This window comes from Felis catus, chromosome A3 (genome assembly GCF_018350175.1).
Source record: "Felis catus isolate Fca126 chromosome A3, F.catus_Fca126_mat1.0, whole genome shotgun sequence".
In the NCBI taxonomy this organism is placed as follows: domain Eukaryota; kingdom Metazoa; phylum Chordata; class Mammalia; order Carnivora; family Felidae; genus Felis; species Felis catus.
The window spans coordinates 127,324,980-127,342,164 of NC_058370.1; the positions used below are offsets into that span (position 1 = coordinate 127,324,980).

The 17,185-nt window shown below is 35.5% G+C and overlaps 1 long non-coding RNA gene across 6 annotated transcripts in view; it reads left to right on the forward strand.

Annotated features, from left to right (window-relative positions):
- LOC109498383 overlaps positions 1-17,185 on the forward strand; it is a 403,201-nt gene that overhangs the window by 176,406 nt on the left and 209,610 nt on the right. For all 6 annotated transcript variants that reach the window (XR_006595960.1, XR_006595961.1, XR_006595957.1 and 3 more), the window contains one exon: positions 9,843-9,903. This is a non-coding gene — a long non-coding RNA (uncharacterized LOC109498383). The remainder of the gene's footprint in view (positions 1-9,842; positions 9,904-17,185) is intronic.

Consider the following 17,185-nt stretch of genomic DNA (forward strand, 5'->3'; position numbering starts at 1 on the left):
AGTTCAGTCTTCTTCAGTGTCTTGTAGTAACACTGTATAGTTTTCACTGGAGGTTTTACATGTCTTTCTGATGTTTAAATTGTTTTAAAATTAATTTTCCACGTGATGCTTGAATATGGAAATACAGTTAATTTTTAATTTTTTTACTTTTATCTGTTGACCTTGCTAAATCTACTTATTAGGGTGAAAGATTTTTGTACATTTCTTGGGACACCTTTGTCTTTAAGTATTTAGTATTTTTTCTAACATAAGTATTTGATAGATTTTAACCAGGATATCAGGGCCTTGATTTTTCTTTAAGAGAAAGTTATTATTAATTCAAGCTTTTTAATAAATCTAGTGTTATTTATACTTTCCATTGCTTCATGTATGTTGTTTACTAATTATATTGTCTATTTTATCTAAGATATAAAATTTATTGGCATAAAATTATTGATAATAGTGTCACTATCTTTTTAAAGTCTTTTTATAATCATGGCTACAGTTATATTTAGATCACCCTTTCTTCTTGTCACTGATAACTTGTATTTTTTCACTTCTATTTATCCTTATCTGTCTTTCTGAGGTTTATCAATATACTTTATAGCTTGTTATTTGTTTGTTTTCTATTTCACTAATTACCACTTCTCTTAATCCCTTCCTTCTTCTTTTAGCCTTAATTTGTTCTTTTTCTAGCTTCTTAAAATGATAAGTTAAATAAATTTTACAAATCTTTTACCTTTTTTAATATAAGCATTTAGTTTACAAATTCCCCACTGAACCCTGCTAGCTGTATGCCACAAATTTGATGTTCTTATTATTCTGTTATTCAGTTTAAATTGCTATTTTCATCATGGTTCCTTATAAGTGTGTTCAATTTCTAAATATGTATTTACTATTAAATAAGTACTGACTTCTTATTTAATGCTGTTAAATTCACATAACACACTTGTTAAGGTTTTAATTTTTGAAATATATTCATACTTTATGGTTTAGCATATGGATTATCTTGATATATACACTTCAAAAAAGAAGTATATTTTACAGTCATTTTGTGCTATAAATATCATTGGGTCAAGTCACATTATACTTTTCAAATCTTCTATATTTACTTAATTTTTTACTGTTACTACATTTTATTAATGAACTCAGATCCAGTTGATATCCAATGTGTTCTCAGTGACCTTTCACTGAGATACCTCACCATATTTGGTCTTTGGGTTTTGGCCCCTGTCACTGCTGATGGATGCAATTTGTGAAAACTAGCTTGAGGTATGTGCTAGAATAGGCTGCTGATGCCTGTTCTCTGCTGTGGTTTCTTGTTATGTGGTCAACACTCTCTTTCCCTCCCAGTCTCATTGCCATGCATCTTTCAGTCTGTTCGTTCTTTTGACCTGTCTGGGTCTTCCACGTGTGATGTAAGAACTTCTGCACCTTCTTGAGTCCATGTTTAGGCAAAGAGCCCTGTTTTGGAGCTTCCATTTCTTCATATTCATTATTTTTCCCCCACTCTCATAAAATAAGCATTTGGGGTATGAAATTATCACAGCCAACTGTTTTTTTTTTTTCCCCTGAACTAGGCTTATCTGTCTTTAAAGTAAAATAAATAAATAAATAAATAAATAAATAAATAAATAAATAAAACACTAACTCATATTCTGAGCTGAAACTTTTCTTTCTTCTTGGGCAGTGGAGATCTCAGGATCAATAAAGACGTCAATGGCAGATTTGAATAATCATAATTAAAAATATAAAGCACAATTTATTTAAGTAATCTCCATACCCAACATGGGGCTTGAACTCATGACCCTGAGATCAAGAGTTGCATGCTATACCAACTGACCCAGCCAGATGCCCCATAAAGGACAATTTATTTAAATAGTAACCCAGCACACGGTATAAGAAAGTCATCCAGTTGTGAAGAAAACACAATTGTGTCATGTATTTTATCAATTGCTGTAGTAAAGAAAAATAGATCTTCTTTTGATCTCAAAGCCTGAAATCTTTGAGTGCCAAGAGTTTAAAGATAGGCTGACATGTCCTTCTCTAGGAATCAGTCACTACTGAACGTGCAGTACATAATGTTGAAAAATTATAATATTTTAAATATCTTCCTCTGTTTTCAATTTTATTCTTTTCCTATAGCTAATGCTTGGATGTCTTCAAATAGTTAGGAAGCAGAATTCAAATGCTATAAACGCAAGAAGGTAGAAATAATAGTAGGGCTGACAACAGCCAGTGAGTAAGACTTGCCTTTCCTTGTCCTATGATGTGGTAAGGTGCTAGATGCAGTCTAATAGCTAATGATATATTAGATGAAGAATTGCAGATTTGAGACTTTTATTTTTAACTGTGAAATAATAACTGGAAGGTTTAAATTAGTAACATAAATAAGATGAGTGGAGGGAAGAGGAATGATATTGAATAAACTAACATTTTCTTGTTTTACATAGGGAGCTGATATTTAAACATAAATATTTAAGCTTCAAGCTTAAGAAATAGAGCTGTGAATATACTCTTTGGAATTGTGAGAGCTATCAAATTTATTAAAACAAGGACAGTTGTAAGGGAAATTGAATGGAGGGGTGTGAGTGTAAGGAACTGGGGTGAAATATTTTAAATGTCCTCTTATCCTCTTTATGGAATTATTTTTTAACATGTGAATGTATTGATTTCATTATATTAAAATATAAAAAAATCCAAAATACTTCTATAATGCATAATTCTTGATCTCATTTTTGTCATTTTTTCCATCTTGGTATCACAATATTTTATAGATAAATTTTCTTAAAAATAATTTGGAACATCTGCAAGTTTATCTCTGTAAAAATATAATCCCTACCAGATGTTTCTCTCTGGCTCTGGGCCCAGAGATATTAATGGAATTATAATGGAGAAGGTCTTGAGCAAATGTATTTGTCAGTCTGACTGTGCTCTCGATCTTAAATTGTCTAAAGCGGATGATAGGGTGGCATTAAGTAAAACTGCTGTGGGGCCTCAGCAATTTGTCTGAACATCTGGTTGATTCTATTCTCTTCTTTTCTCTGCTTCCAAAGCCAAGTTTGTCCTCATACTATATTATATAACCCAAGATTAAGATTGGTTTTGCAGAGGATTTTAAAACTCTTTATTTCTGTATGTATTTGAATATGAACTATCCCTTGGGTTCTTATGATCTCAGACATTCCTTGTTCCTATCTACTAGTACCTCCCTTTTAATCTTTTTCTCCACCTTGGCATGATCAAAGAAAAGTAGTAATTAATTGCTGAAAATATATTCAAATACCATCAAAGAAAACCAGTAAGAGTCAAGCTATCACTTTCAGCATTGTTTTTGAGCCAAATTTAATTCTAAATTCTCTTAATCTACTCTCTAAAGTTTTGTATCATCAGTTGTTACAGTGATTTATTGAGACAAGAAACCTATAGTGAGGTGGCTCTAGGGTCTCTTCAGGCTCCTTAATGCCTCTCAGAGATGACTGTCTGAATTCCCACAAGATTAAGCCTTAAACTTCAATCTTTGATAGGAAAAAACTGATTTTATCATTGATTAAAGGTGATAGAAAGGAATAGCAGAAAGAGTCTGGCACTGCATTTTTGTACTTTTCTCCTTATCATTCTATTCTCTCCCAGTAGATTGTAAACTCTTTAAAAGCAGGAGTGGATTTTGACTCTTCTTTGTAATTTTTTGATTGCTTGGACACATTACAGTTTCTAGAAACACTTAAGATGAATTCATTTATTATAACTAAGGTTCTCATTGATGTCTAGATTGGTTTGATTAGTATGTACATAAATGTGCGTTATTTTTCTTGTCTTAAGAAAATAGTGAACTTTTACCTTTCACTTAGGATGCAGAATGTTGGAAAGATTATTGCTCCCATCCCAACAAGGCAAACCCAGGTCATAATTTTTAAAAATCATAATTTTGTCAAATTCAAAGAGGTGAGGTAGCAAAGTAAGCATCTGGCCTTAAACCTAAGGAAAGGCAGGCGTATTCAAAGTGAGATGGAACACGAAATGACTAACATTTGCAGAGCAGAAGAGGAAGACTTGTCCTCCATTTAAGTTGGAAAGAAAAATTCAGCTAATATGTTTAATGAATTGTTAAAACCTCAGTGTAGGATAATGTAAGGTTCCTGGGTTCTGTACACAAAGGGAGTTTTCAACCATTCATATGTTCTTCCTCATTGATTTTTACCAAGATATCATGAAAAATACTAATCTTGGGGTATGGGATAATAAAAAGCATACCTTGCCATTTAGGCCTGGAGGACACAAACACTTTTAACTAACAGCCAAGTAGAATAAGATGTGTTCATATGTCAGGCATAAAATGCTTTTACCTCAAGATCTCCTGTCCTACACATTGTGTCTGGCTTTCCAACAAGAAGTATCCATCACACACAAAAAAGGCAGGGAAAAAAAACCCCACAAACCCACTGTTACGAGGCAAAATAGTCAACAGAACCAGACTCAGATAAGCACCACATATTGGAACTATGAGACAGGGAATTACAAATTACTATAATGAATATCTGAAAGAATCCTGTGGAAAACATGCATGAACACATGGGGAATTGCATTAGAGAGATGAAAACTATAAAAGGAGATTAGATTGGAGGCTAGAGTTAAAATACAGTAACAGAAATGAAGCATTCTATTGACTGATTCATCAGTAGACTCAATAACCCTAAGGAATATAAAAAAAATAAAAAAAAATAAATCAATGAATAAGTCAATTGAAATTAACTGAAACATGAGAAAATATAGTAGAAAACTAAAAACAGGACAAAATTCATCTAAGCATCTAACATCTAGGATAACATCAGAAAGTCTGAGTATCATACGTGTAATTTGAATCCTAGAATGCAAAGACAGATAATGAGACATATGAATTATTTAAAGAGAAAATGATTGATAATTTTCAAAAAAATAACATAAAACATAAACTAGAGATCTAGAAAAGTCAGAGAACACAAATGGGATAAAATCAACACACATACACACATACACACACACATCATCATCATCATCATCATCATCTTCAAACTGCTGAAAACCAAGGAAAAGAGGCAATCTTTAAGGAAGCCTGACCAAAATAATAATAATAATAATAATAATAATAATAATAATAGAAGAAACACATAAATAAAATACACAGAAGAGCAAAGGTAGAACTATGACAGAATTTTCATCAGAAACTATACAAGCTAGAAGACAAGGAGTGGTAGCTTCAAAGTACTGAGAAGAAAAAGGCCAACACAGAATTCTACATTCAGTGAAAATATCTTTCACAGAGAAGATTTAGAAAAAGGACGGGCACCTGGGTGGCTCAGTTGGTTAAGCGTCTGACTTCAGCTTAGGTCATGGTCTCGCAGTTCATGAGTTCAAACCCCACATCAGGCTCTGTGCTAGTTCAGAGCCTGGAGCCTGCTTATGATTCTATGTCTCCCTCTCTCTCTGCCCCTCCCCTGCTCATGCTCTCTCTGTCTCAAAAAAAAAAAAGTCTTTAAAAAAAAGATATAATTCTTGTTTGACAGACCTACACTAGAAGAAATATTAAAAGAAATTCTTCAGGCACAAAAATATGATAACACACAGGAATCTGGATCTACAAAAAAAGTTACAAAACTCTAGAAATAATTAAAATAAGAGTAAATATATATTTTTTTCTTATTTATACTTGTTTAAGCAGTAATTGTCTCCAAAATAAAAATAATAGGGATGTATTTTGGGTCTCTAGCATATCCAGAAAAAAAAATATATGATAAAAATAGCACAAAAGACAAGAGGAAATCATTAGATTGTAATGTTCTTATAATTATGTAGTGATATGATATTATGTGGAATTATTATAATTAATTGATGATATGTTATAAACTCAGGGGCAAAAACTGAAACAATAAAGAATGTATGAAATTAAACCAATAGTGGAGATGAAATAAATTAATAAAAAATTCTGTAGACATGATTGTCTATATAGAAAAATCCCAAAGAATTCCCAAAGACCTCCTAGAGCTAATAAATGGGAAGTTTCAGGACAGAAAGTCAGCCTAAAGATCATTCTATGTACTAGTAATGAGCAATCAGATATTGAATTTTAAAAATATCCTTTACAGTAGCACCAGTAAACATGAAATACTTGGGTTTATATCTAACAAAATATGTATAAGAGTTGTATGCTGATAACTATAAAACCCTGGAAAAAGATAGAAAAGAATACCTAAAAAGACGGTGAGCTGTATCATGTTCATTTAGAGGAAAGCTCATTACTGTTAATAGGTCAGTTTTCCTCAAACTTATCTATAGATTCAACACAGTTCCAATCAAAACCCCAGCAAGATTTTTTTCCTTTCGGTTGAAATTGACAACCTGATTCTAAAATTGATCTGGCAGGGCAAATCTATTTTGTCTTATATATAAATATATAATACAAATGTAAAGAGTCACAATATTTTCAAGGGGAACAAATAGAGGGTTCACTCTGTCTGATTTTGAAACTTGGTACTAAGTTATTATATATTAATATGCAAAAAAAGAAAAAACCCACAAAACTTTGACCCATACCATGTAGCACCTGCAAAAATTAATTCAAGATAGAGCATATATTCAAATGGAAAATGTAAAACTATGAAGCTTTGAGAAGAAAACAGGAGAAAATCATTGTGCCTTGTGTCTGGCAAAGCTTTCTTAGATACAACACTAAAAATAGGACAGATAAAAAGAAAAAAAAATGAAAACTTTGGTTTCTTCATTATTAAACACTTCTTCAAAATATTTTTAAAAAGGGAATGAAAAGTGAAAGTCTGAGAGAAAACATTTGTAAAACACATATCTTCCAATGGACTTATATCTATCCAGATGCAGTAGGCAGAATTCTAAGATGGTCCCCAGCTTTTTTTGTCCCTTGATACATAAGCATTATACAATCCTCTCTCCTTGAATATGGGCTGAGCCTTTTAATATGATGGGATAGTCCCTTGATTAGATGACATAATAAAGGGAATGTGATAAGATAATTACTTTAGTGCTAGGAAACCATCATAGAGAATGGAGAGGGATTCTGGGTAAGCAGCCAGGTTGTGAGAATGCTACTTGGCTGGGACTTCAGAGTGGCCTTTATTAGCTGAGAGCATCCCTAGCCAAGAGTCAGCAAAGAACCAGGATGTTGGTCCCACCTACAGCAGCAAGAAACTGAATTCTGCCAACAACCTGACTGAGTTTTGATGAGGATCCTGAGCTCCAGATGAGACCAGATGAGGCCAGCTGAGAATGCAGCAGCTGACACCTTGAATTAGCCTGTAAGACTCTGAGTAGAGAAGCCAGTTGGCCATGGCCAGATTTTTGACACACACAAACGATGTGATAATACATAGGTGTTGTCACCAAGTTCGTGGTAATATTCACAGTGCTAGGAAACCAATACACAAAACTATATGAAAAATACTCAAAACCCAATAATAAGAAAATAACCCAATGAAAGTTTGGCAAAAGATTTGAATAAATACTTTATTAAGTCAAAATCATTAACCATTAAGGATGAAAATTAAAACCACAATGAGACGACACCAAATACTTATCAAACAAACAAATGAAAAATACATAGCAAGGGGTACATAGCAAGGGGTGCTGTACATAGCAAGGGGTGCTGAAGATTCAGACCAGTGGGAACCCTCATGCATTGAGAAAGTGAAAATGAAAAATGAAAAATGACATATAGCAAGCAGTTTTACAATTTCTAATACTTATGCACTTATCATACAACCCAGAAATTCCACTCAAAGGAAATGAAAGCTTACATTTACATAAAAACCTGTACCTCATGGTTAATAGTGGCTTTTTTCAATATTATCCTGAACTGGAAACAACCCAAATGTCCTTCAGCTGATCTCTCCGTTTTCTATGGGTGCTGCAACGAATTGCCACAGTCTTAGTGGCTGAAAACAACACAGACTGATTATCTTATGTTTCTGGAGGACAGAAGTCTACTTAGCTGTCTCTCCAGGCTAAGATCAAAGCATTGGCAAAGCTTTATTCCTTTCTGGAGTTTCTAGGGAAGGATGTATTTCCTTATTCAGGTGTTGGCAGAACCCCGTTCCATGTGGTATGAGACTGAGGTCTAGTTTTCTTGCTGGTGGTCAGGTGGGTTCCACTTTAGCTCCTGGAGGCTCCTCTCTGGGTCTTGCACATGGACACTGCATTCCAGAACCAGGAATAGGTGAGCAGATCCTTCGGACGCTTCCATCTCTCTGATTCATGTGATTATATTTGTGCCAGGATTACCTTCCCATCTCAAGGCCTGCAAATTTAATTACATTGGCAAAGTCTCTTTTTGCCATGTAAGGTAACATAATCATGTTTTAAGGATTAGGTGCATGGTTATTTTTAGGGAGCCATTAACCTGCCTGCCAAAACTGGTGAGTGAATAAACACAGTGGAATAAATCCATACCATGGAATACTACTCAGAAAATAAGAAGAAATGAATTAATACACACAATAAACATGAATACATTTTAACAGATTTTGCTAAGTAAAGGAAGCCTGATTAAGGGGCTTCATATTATATGATTCCATTTATTTGACATTCCGGAAAAGGTGAAACTCCAGACACAGACAACAGAGCAGTGTTTGCTCAGAACTAAGGACTACGTGGTGACTTTACTACACTGGGCAGAGGAGTTCCTTGGTGTGTGTGTGGGGAGGGGGGCTGGGACTGTGCCGTGTTCTGGTCATGGTGGTTACACAAGTGTATGAATTTGTCAAAATTTGCAGAACCATACGCTAGAAAGTACAGATTTCAACGTATTCACATTACACCTTAATAAAATGAGTATATCTTTAACTGAGAACTTTATGTAAAATTTAGGGACACCTGGGTGGCTCAGTTGGTTGAGCATCCAACTCTTGCTCTCAGCTCAGGTCATGATCTCGTGGTTCATGAATTCAAGCCCCATGTTGGGCTCTGCATTGACCATGCAGAACCTGCTTGGGATTCTGTCTCTCCCTCTCTCTGCACACCCCCCATCTCAAAATTAATAAACTTAAGAGAAAAAAAAAACAACTTTATGTAAAATTTACCTCAATGGAGAAAAAATAAAATGGAGGACACAACTCCACCAATACCTATAAATAAAAAGAATAGGCTTTTAAAACCATGAGAAAGTACAGCAGATACTGAAGATTTTGTGGATGATCACATGAAACCTTTGCAAATATAAAATTCCCACAGAACAAATGAGCAGAAAATATAAAATATAAAAACCAAAGACAGCACTATACAAATATCTGCCATTTTAGTTCATCTATCATTTATCATCTATTATCTATCTATCTATCTATCTGTATATCTATCTATCATCTATCTATCTATCTATCTATCATCTATCATCTCTAAAAACAGATCTACTATATCATAGAAACAAATTGCTAATGAATTGGGAGGAAAAAAGTAAAACTGTAATTTATTTAAAGTAGAGCATCTTCTGTATCTAAATGTAATATCCTTTTAAAACTCAAACTAATAAACAAAACTGGAGGACCAGACAGTTCCTTTAAACAAATAAACAAGCAAGGCAAATACAAAAACATACACTTATCATGGTGCTGATAGCCACGTTCAAAATTAAGGCTGCACGTATGTGTCAGATGGGTGTTTGTACCTAAGTAAATTCAGAGTCCCAATTTGGGGGTTAGAAGGTAATCAAATATATATTTTTTAATATTTATATTATATTATATTATATTATATTATATTATATTATACATATATATATTATATGTATACATTTATACATATTATATATATTTATATATTATATATATGTATATGTATATTTATATATAAATTCTTCTTGGTAGGTGCTGAGACAGAGGATCAGATCTGCTTCTCTGTGGCCTTAGGGTAGAGTTAACCCCTCAGGTGAGTATTTTATTGTTTGTAGTGGAAAATAAAGGAATTCACATCAAAACAGACTTACCAATATTTGGGAGGCTGCACTGTGCATAGTATTATACTGAGCTCAGTGAGACATATAGTAATCATATGAATCTGGCATCTGGAGCCCCAAGCACTGTTCTGGGTACTGGAAACACAGTAACCAAAACTGACAAGCTCTCTACCTTCTTTCAGAGACAATCAACAACTTAAACAAATTAAGGGTTGATATTAATATACTATATGATGGAGACAGTGAAGAAAATAAGCATGGTGCTATTACACTGATTGATTGATTAAATAATTCATAAAAGTGACTTTTATGTATTATACACCATTCTAGTCTTTGTGGATACCACAGCCTACAAAATAGATGAAGTCTATACCCTCTTAGAAACAAACATATTGACTGGCACCTATTTTACACTGGGTGGACAGAGAAGTTCTCTCTAGAAGAATATATTTACTATTAAACCTTGATTGTTGAGAAGAAGCCATCCATTCAAATACCCATGGTGTTCCAGGTAGAAAGGGTATGTGATCAAAGCACCCGTGGGAAGAAAATGTTTCTGCCTAGAGGATGGAGAGAAAGTCAGGACTCCTACGGCACAGTGAACAATAGTGTTGATATCCAAGAAGTGAGAAAGTCTGGTGGCACTTCCTCAGATACGGATTTTAGTCTCAATAATGGGAAGCTGCCAATGATTACCTGGAAAAGGAATGACATGCAATAGATCTTTAGAATGATCACTTTGTTCTGGGGATGATGGCTGAAGTGGGGAAAAATAGTAGAGAGGAGACAACTTAGAACGTTTTTAAGGTAGTTGGCACTATTCATTATAGTGAATTTGATTTGAGTTCTGGAACTGAGTGGGGATACAGACATAGATGGGTTGTTCTTTTGGTTGGTTGCTTATAGCAGACATGAAGTCAGATATGCCAAATGACCTTCTCCAGGTCATCAGCTAGTAAGTGATGAGTCAGCATTTGAAAATTTAAGTCTCTTCTCTCAACACCAAAAAAGATAATCAAATTCAACATCTCTGGACATGTCAAACATTAATTCTTAGTCCTAGAATCAGGCAAAAAATATTGCTGGCCTCATTTCCATTTTCCTACTCCATACTCTTTCTCTACCTACTACTTATTGGAGTATGGGTGGAATAAGGTTGCTTTAAGTCCATCTGGAATTAGACACAGAGCCAAACACACAAGAGGCATGAAAGAAGGATGTTTTGTATATACAAGGCAAACAGACCCAGGATAGTGCAGAGCCGTGGCTCAGTTGACTGAATAGGTTTTGACTTGTGCAAGAGGAAACCAGTCATGACCGTGTGAAGAATGGGAGAGACCACGCTTAATGTGGAGGCTGAAAAGTTTAGTCATGGATATGTTGAGCATAGAATGTCTGATTGGCTATTGAATGAATGGAGCTTAATCTCAACAGAGTCACATGTGTTAGAGATAGTTTGGGGAGTCACCACCATATGTTTGTAAATTAGAAGGTGGTAATCATTGGACTTTGAAAAAAAAAGTTTAAAAAGAGTGAGTCTTATGAACTGTCTTCAACTTCACCTATCAGAATAAAGGCTTTCTTATGCCAGGATATCCTGTTGACATGGTAGGTTTCTAAGCGAATTTTCTCTCTGCTGAGCAATGTTAGTTATAGAGAATTTCAGGGTTTATATTTGTCATATCTAAATGGCATTTCTTTCAAGCACATAAATGGTCTTTACTGACAGGAAGCCGTGCAAATGTTCCCCTTTCACAATTTACTGAAATTGCTGGTTATTTTTAGAGAGAGTCAGGCATTAGTGAACTCAATGCTGAAAACAAGTCTTTGATAAACTGACAGTTTACAATTCAACATAAATTGCACCATTTCCAATACCAATAATTCCATCAGACTTTTACATTGTGTGTTATAATTTTCAATAACATTTTAAAAATATGTTCTCAAGAATTTGAGGTGTTGCCAGGGCAACCATCACCCTAGTTTTATAGATGGGTAAGCTGAGGCACTGGAGGGTGAAGTGACTTGTTCAAGGCCCTGGAAAAACTAACCTCACTTGACTCTTATCAACTCTTTGCATTATAACATTTTCGGTCCCTTAATAATGATGAGAGAGAGCACTCTTATTATGTATTCAGTGAGTAAATCAAGACATTACCATAGTTTAATTTTAATAATTTATGATTCTTCATAATGTTGCAGGCCTGTGTTCTAGAAGATATTAGATAAATTCTGAAAATTTAGGTGATATGGATATTTTTAAGAATGCTATGTTAATAAGATGATGGGGAATCAGGGTATAGTGGAGGTACAGTAGAAGTAGAGAATTAGTCATCTCTTATTGATAACATAGTCTGCAACTCAGGAAATAATAGAAGTGAATTTTGTTTTTCTAGTGATTTTTAAAAGATGCTGCAGAGGCGCCTGGGTGGCTCAGTTGGTTAGGCGACCGACTTTGGCTCAGGTCATGATCTTGCAGTTTGTGAGTTTTAGCCCTGCGTCGGGCTCTGTGCTGACAGCTCAGAGCCTGAAGCCTGCTTCAGATTCTGTGTCTCCCTCTCTCTCTCTACCCCCCCCCCCGCCCCCGTTCATGCTCTGTGTCTCTGTCTCTCAATAATAAATAAACATTAAAAAAAAAGATGCTGCAAATTCCCAATACCTGTTGACTAAAACAAATTAATTCATATCATTACTTGAACTTCCCTTTGAGGAATTGATGGTCAAAGGCTGTCAGGCATAACTGAAGCTATCGATTATGAATACTGTTTTAATGAAACAGAGAGTATTTTTGAATCTATACTATACTGTTTGTCCTTTAAAGCCATATGAAGATGAGCCCCATGGAATTAACAGCTTATCAGGAAAGTACTTGCACTAAAAGCAACCACCAGCTTTTCTCCTAATGATACTGGAAATAATGATAAAAAACAAAAGCCCCCAAAAGGACAAATCAGAGAGCCAGGGAAAGTTTTTGTGGTCTTCTTCATGTCTGAAGCCTGGATGCTTCTATCCCTTCTTCCATGCTTTTGAATGCTGTAAAGAGCTGGGATAAAGTTATCAAGACATGTGTGTTTGGGGGCGCCTAGGTGGCTCGGTCAGTTAAGCGTCTGACTTTGGCTCAGATCACGATCTCATGGTCCGTGAGTTTGAGCCCCGCGCCGGGCTCTGTGCTGACAGCTCAGAGCCTGGAGCCTGTTTCAGATTCTGTGTCTCCCTCTCTCTCTGCCCCTCCCCTGTTCATGCTCTGTCTCTCTCTGTCTCAAAAATAAATAAATGTTAAAAAAATCAAAAAAAGAGACGTGTGTTTGATACCTCCAGGCTGCTAGGATTAGTCAGCGGTGGAGGTGACGCAGAGAAATTAGTATGTTTGCACTGGTGTGATGCATCTATTATGAGCTATATGCTTGACATATTCTATCATTCATCACCCTCACAACAGCCTTGTGATATGAGTGCCGTAATCCCCACATTGCTGATGAGGAACTGGAACTTAAGACAATTTAAATAATATATTCAAGATCCTACAGTCGCCAAATAATGGAGTTGGAGTTCAATCTCAAGTATTAGATCTGCAAAACCCATATTTGTTTTCCTGCCTGTTCCAAAGTTAGTCCTTCCAAACTTGGTCCTTGATAGATGTGTTTCTCCTTTCCCCACGGACCCTTCCCTGACATTTCTGAATGCTGGGCTTGAACTATTGACTTTGAGGTCAAGACCCAGGCTGAGATCAAGAGTCAGATCCTAAACTGACTGAGACACACAGGTGCCCCACCAGACATTTTTCAAGGAAAAAACAAAACAAAACAAAAAAACTTCATACTGTGGGTAACAAAGCAATACTTCTTTTGGGTCTGGATTTCCTTTCCATAGTCCCTTCTCAACAGCTTCTTTTACCTCTGAAAGGTGATTCAGCTATACTTTCTATCTTTCCTCCTAGCCCATAGTGGACCTGGCTTTGTGGGTCTTTGGAAAACTCCATACAAACTTTTCCTGACCAACAGATCAGGGAGTCAGCATTTTACAACAACAGGAGACTTCTTATCTGGACAGACTCTCAAGTGTCCATTCAGCACAATAAACTCTAGGAGCTATCATTTGTATGCCCTTACTCTTTCTTCAGAGCATAGCTCAACGAACTGTGTATGCCCCCTCGATTGAACCTTTGTATATTGTCTGTGGAGATTTTCTTCCTTCGGAGATTCTCTTGACCAGGATATACACTCACCTCATCTGTGCTCTCACAGATTCCTTGCAGTCCTATTCCATGGTTGCATTCTGAAGACTTATCTTTCCCTCAAGTACTGTCCTCCAACTTACCATCGTCCTCAAGACAATGTCTAAACTTCTAGCATGCCACTCCATGTGTTAGCAAACTGGACTTCTCTCTCTCAGCTGAATCTTTTCCCTCTCTTCTTTCTTCTATTCCTGGCTCTCGTTCTCTCTGCTTCAGATCTATACAACTACTCACTCCCTGCTTTTTTTTTAACTGTGTGGCCTCCAAAAACATTCTTCCCCACCTTTACGATGCTGCAGTACTGTTCTACATTTGCAAAACTCCCACTCATCTTTAAAGCAACAATTCAAATGTCATTTCCTCTCTGAAGGCTTTTCTAATTCCTCAATACAGATTTAGTGATATTTTCATTTGGAGTTAACATGTGTCTTAACACTTAACATGTGTCTTTGTGGTTGAAATCAGTGCATCCCTTTACACTTAGTTGTATTTTTCTCTAGACTGTAAACTTTTAGAGGTCAGGTATTCAAACTTATCTTTCTAGTCCTCTTTGCCTATGACATGGTCTCTTCACTCCTTCCTGCTAATTAAATTTATAGTTTTAGACCTGGATTGACAGGTTTAGACCTTATTTTGCTTATACATTTATCTTATCATTTTAAATATTTTTTTCACCTTAAAGCAGAACCATGTACAATCTGTGAGGACCAGTGAAAAATGAAAACAACAACAACACCAACAAATTTTAAAAATTGTGAACATGTATCAAACACCTACTAAATAACAAGTACTTTCTCAGGCTTTTTATGTGCATTTTTAAATCTAATTCTTAAACAATTCCACCAAGTAGAAATTATTATTATCCTCATTGTGCAGATAAGGCATTTGCCACTTAGGGAATTTGTGTACCTTGCCCAAAGTCATGCAGATAATAACTGGTAAGGTGAGACGCTGTTTCCTAGTGCCCAGAGTAGTGAACTTGAGCAAGAAAAGTGTATCTAACACAGCTACTTGAATGTTCACACCAGCATCATTTGATGGATTTAATGGACTTAGATGAGCTTTTCCCTTCCAAGTTGTAGCTTCCCTTTTGTGATCTGTACAAATTGTATATTTGCCAGTGTCAGTTTCTAGGTCTTCTATATTTGTGTTATTTCTCTTTAAAGTGCAGCAAATATCCTATCTACTCACACGTGGAATCTAAGAAACACAACAGATGAACACAGGGGAAGGGAAGGGAAAATAAGAAAAACAGAGAGGGAGACAAGCTATAAGAGACTCTTAAAATCAGAGAACAAACTGAGAGTTGCTGGAGGGGAGGTGGGAGGGGAGTAGGCTAAATGGGTGATGGGCATTAAGAGGGCACTTACTGGGGTGAGACTGAGTGTTATATGTAAGTGATGAATCACTGGATTCTACTCCTGAAACCAAGACTATACTGTATGTTAACTAACTTGAATTTAAATAAAGAAAAGAAAAGAAAAAAGAAATAAAGTGCAGCCAAAATAAACATATAAACTTTCTTCTAGGGGCTTTTCCTTTCCTGAGATGAATCTTGTGTGTTTTGTTTACCACTGCTACCCAGCAATTTACAATTACCTTCTTTGGGTCCTTTCTCCCTAGTTTATAATACCATCCAATTTAGAACAACATATTTAGTTAATATGATTTATCTACCTTAAGATTAATGAAAATGACAAGATGGAAAGCTGTGTGGGGCTCTCTGACGGCTCATTCTAACTCAAAATATTGATCAAATCAATCTTTGTGCTATTTTATTGTTTATAAGTGATTCTGTTGGAAGCAAAATAGCATTCTGATTAACTTTTATGGTACATACTTTTATGGTAGATATAATATAATTGGTTTGTAGGGTAAGGAGATTAGTCTACCGTAGAGTCGATAGTCAGGACCAGATAAGGTTGAACCTTACTAGCAGCAAAGAACATAATCTAGAATTGAGGTTAAGTTATCATATCAGAGTCTGGGTTTATGGTTTAGGATAAAAACAGTGAGGAGATAGAATATAGGGATGAAGGTCCAGATATATAACTTCATTTCATATTTGGGAGTCTTGACTCTGGCCAACCTAACCAGTCTTCCTTCTCCTGATTTTAATATGTGCTGGCAACAGGGGTAGTCAATGGCTACCATTTTTTTACCTTGGGCATGCCTGCAATTACAATGGCCTAGAGTACTTTTGCTGCTCTTCAGTGTGGTGTCAGCTACATAATGTTGGTTGGAAATGCTGCCTCATAAGACTAGCATTTCTGGATGGCAGAGCAGAGATGATATCAATGTGAATTCTGATGCTTCATCACTTTAGGGAGTATGAAGAATGTAATTTGTTCCATGAAACTTGGCAACTGACTGAACAACTCAGCAGTCTACGAAATAACCAGGCTTTGTGCATTCAGATACCATAAGGCTTTGACAATGATGGCAGAACCGGAATGAAATATGAAGGCATTTGACAAAAAATGGTCAAATTTCCATCCAGCCTTCATAAATCTCTAGGATGCCAATATCAGACTATGTAACTGACATCCTAAGGAGTCTGGATTTTCGTTTATTGTCAAATAATGTGCACTCAGTTTGAACTATCCTTTACATAATTATTTAGAAACTCAGGAACATACATGTGCATTTGCCTTAGCATATCATGAGAGTGCAAGATAAACTTGCAAAACCAGTGGTAAAATGCAATTGTATTTAGGGCTATCCTTTCTGTGGAATATAAAATAATCCTTTAGAAGGCCATTGAATTTTTATATAAACTGTCTTCATCCAGTCGATCCCCACAATCAGTCTAAGAATGGCAATTTGGATTAGAAGAAAAACGGAATTTAATCTAAAAAGAGTAGGTTGAAGCTCTTCCCTTTAGTGTCCATGTGATCTTTTGCAATTTCGTTGCTTGTGCCTTGTATTTTGCATCTGAAAAACTCAAAATATGTACCTCAAAGCAACTACAGTTATTCCAATCAATAAATGATACCTCTTTTTCTTCAGTCTACTGGTGA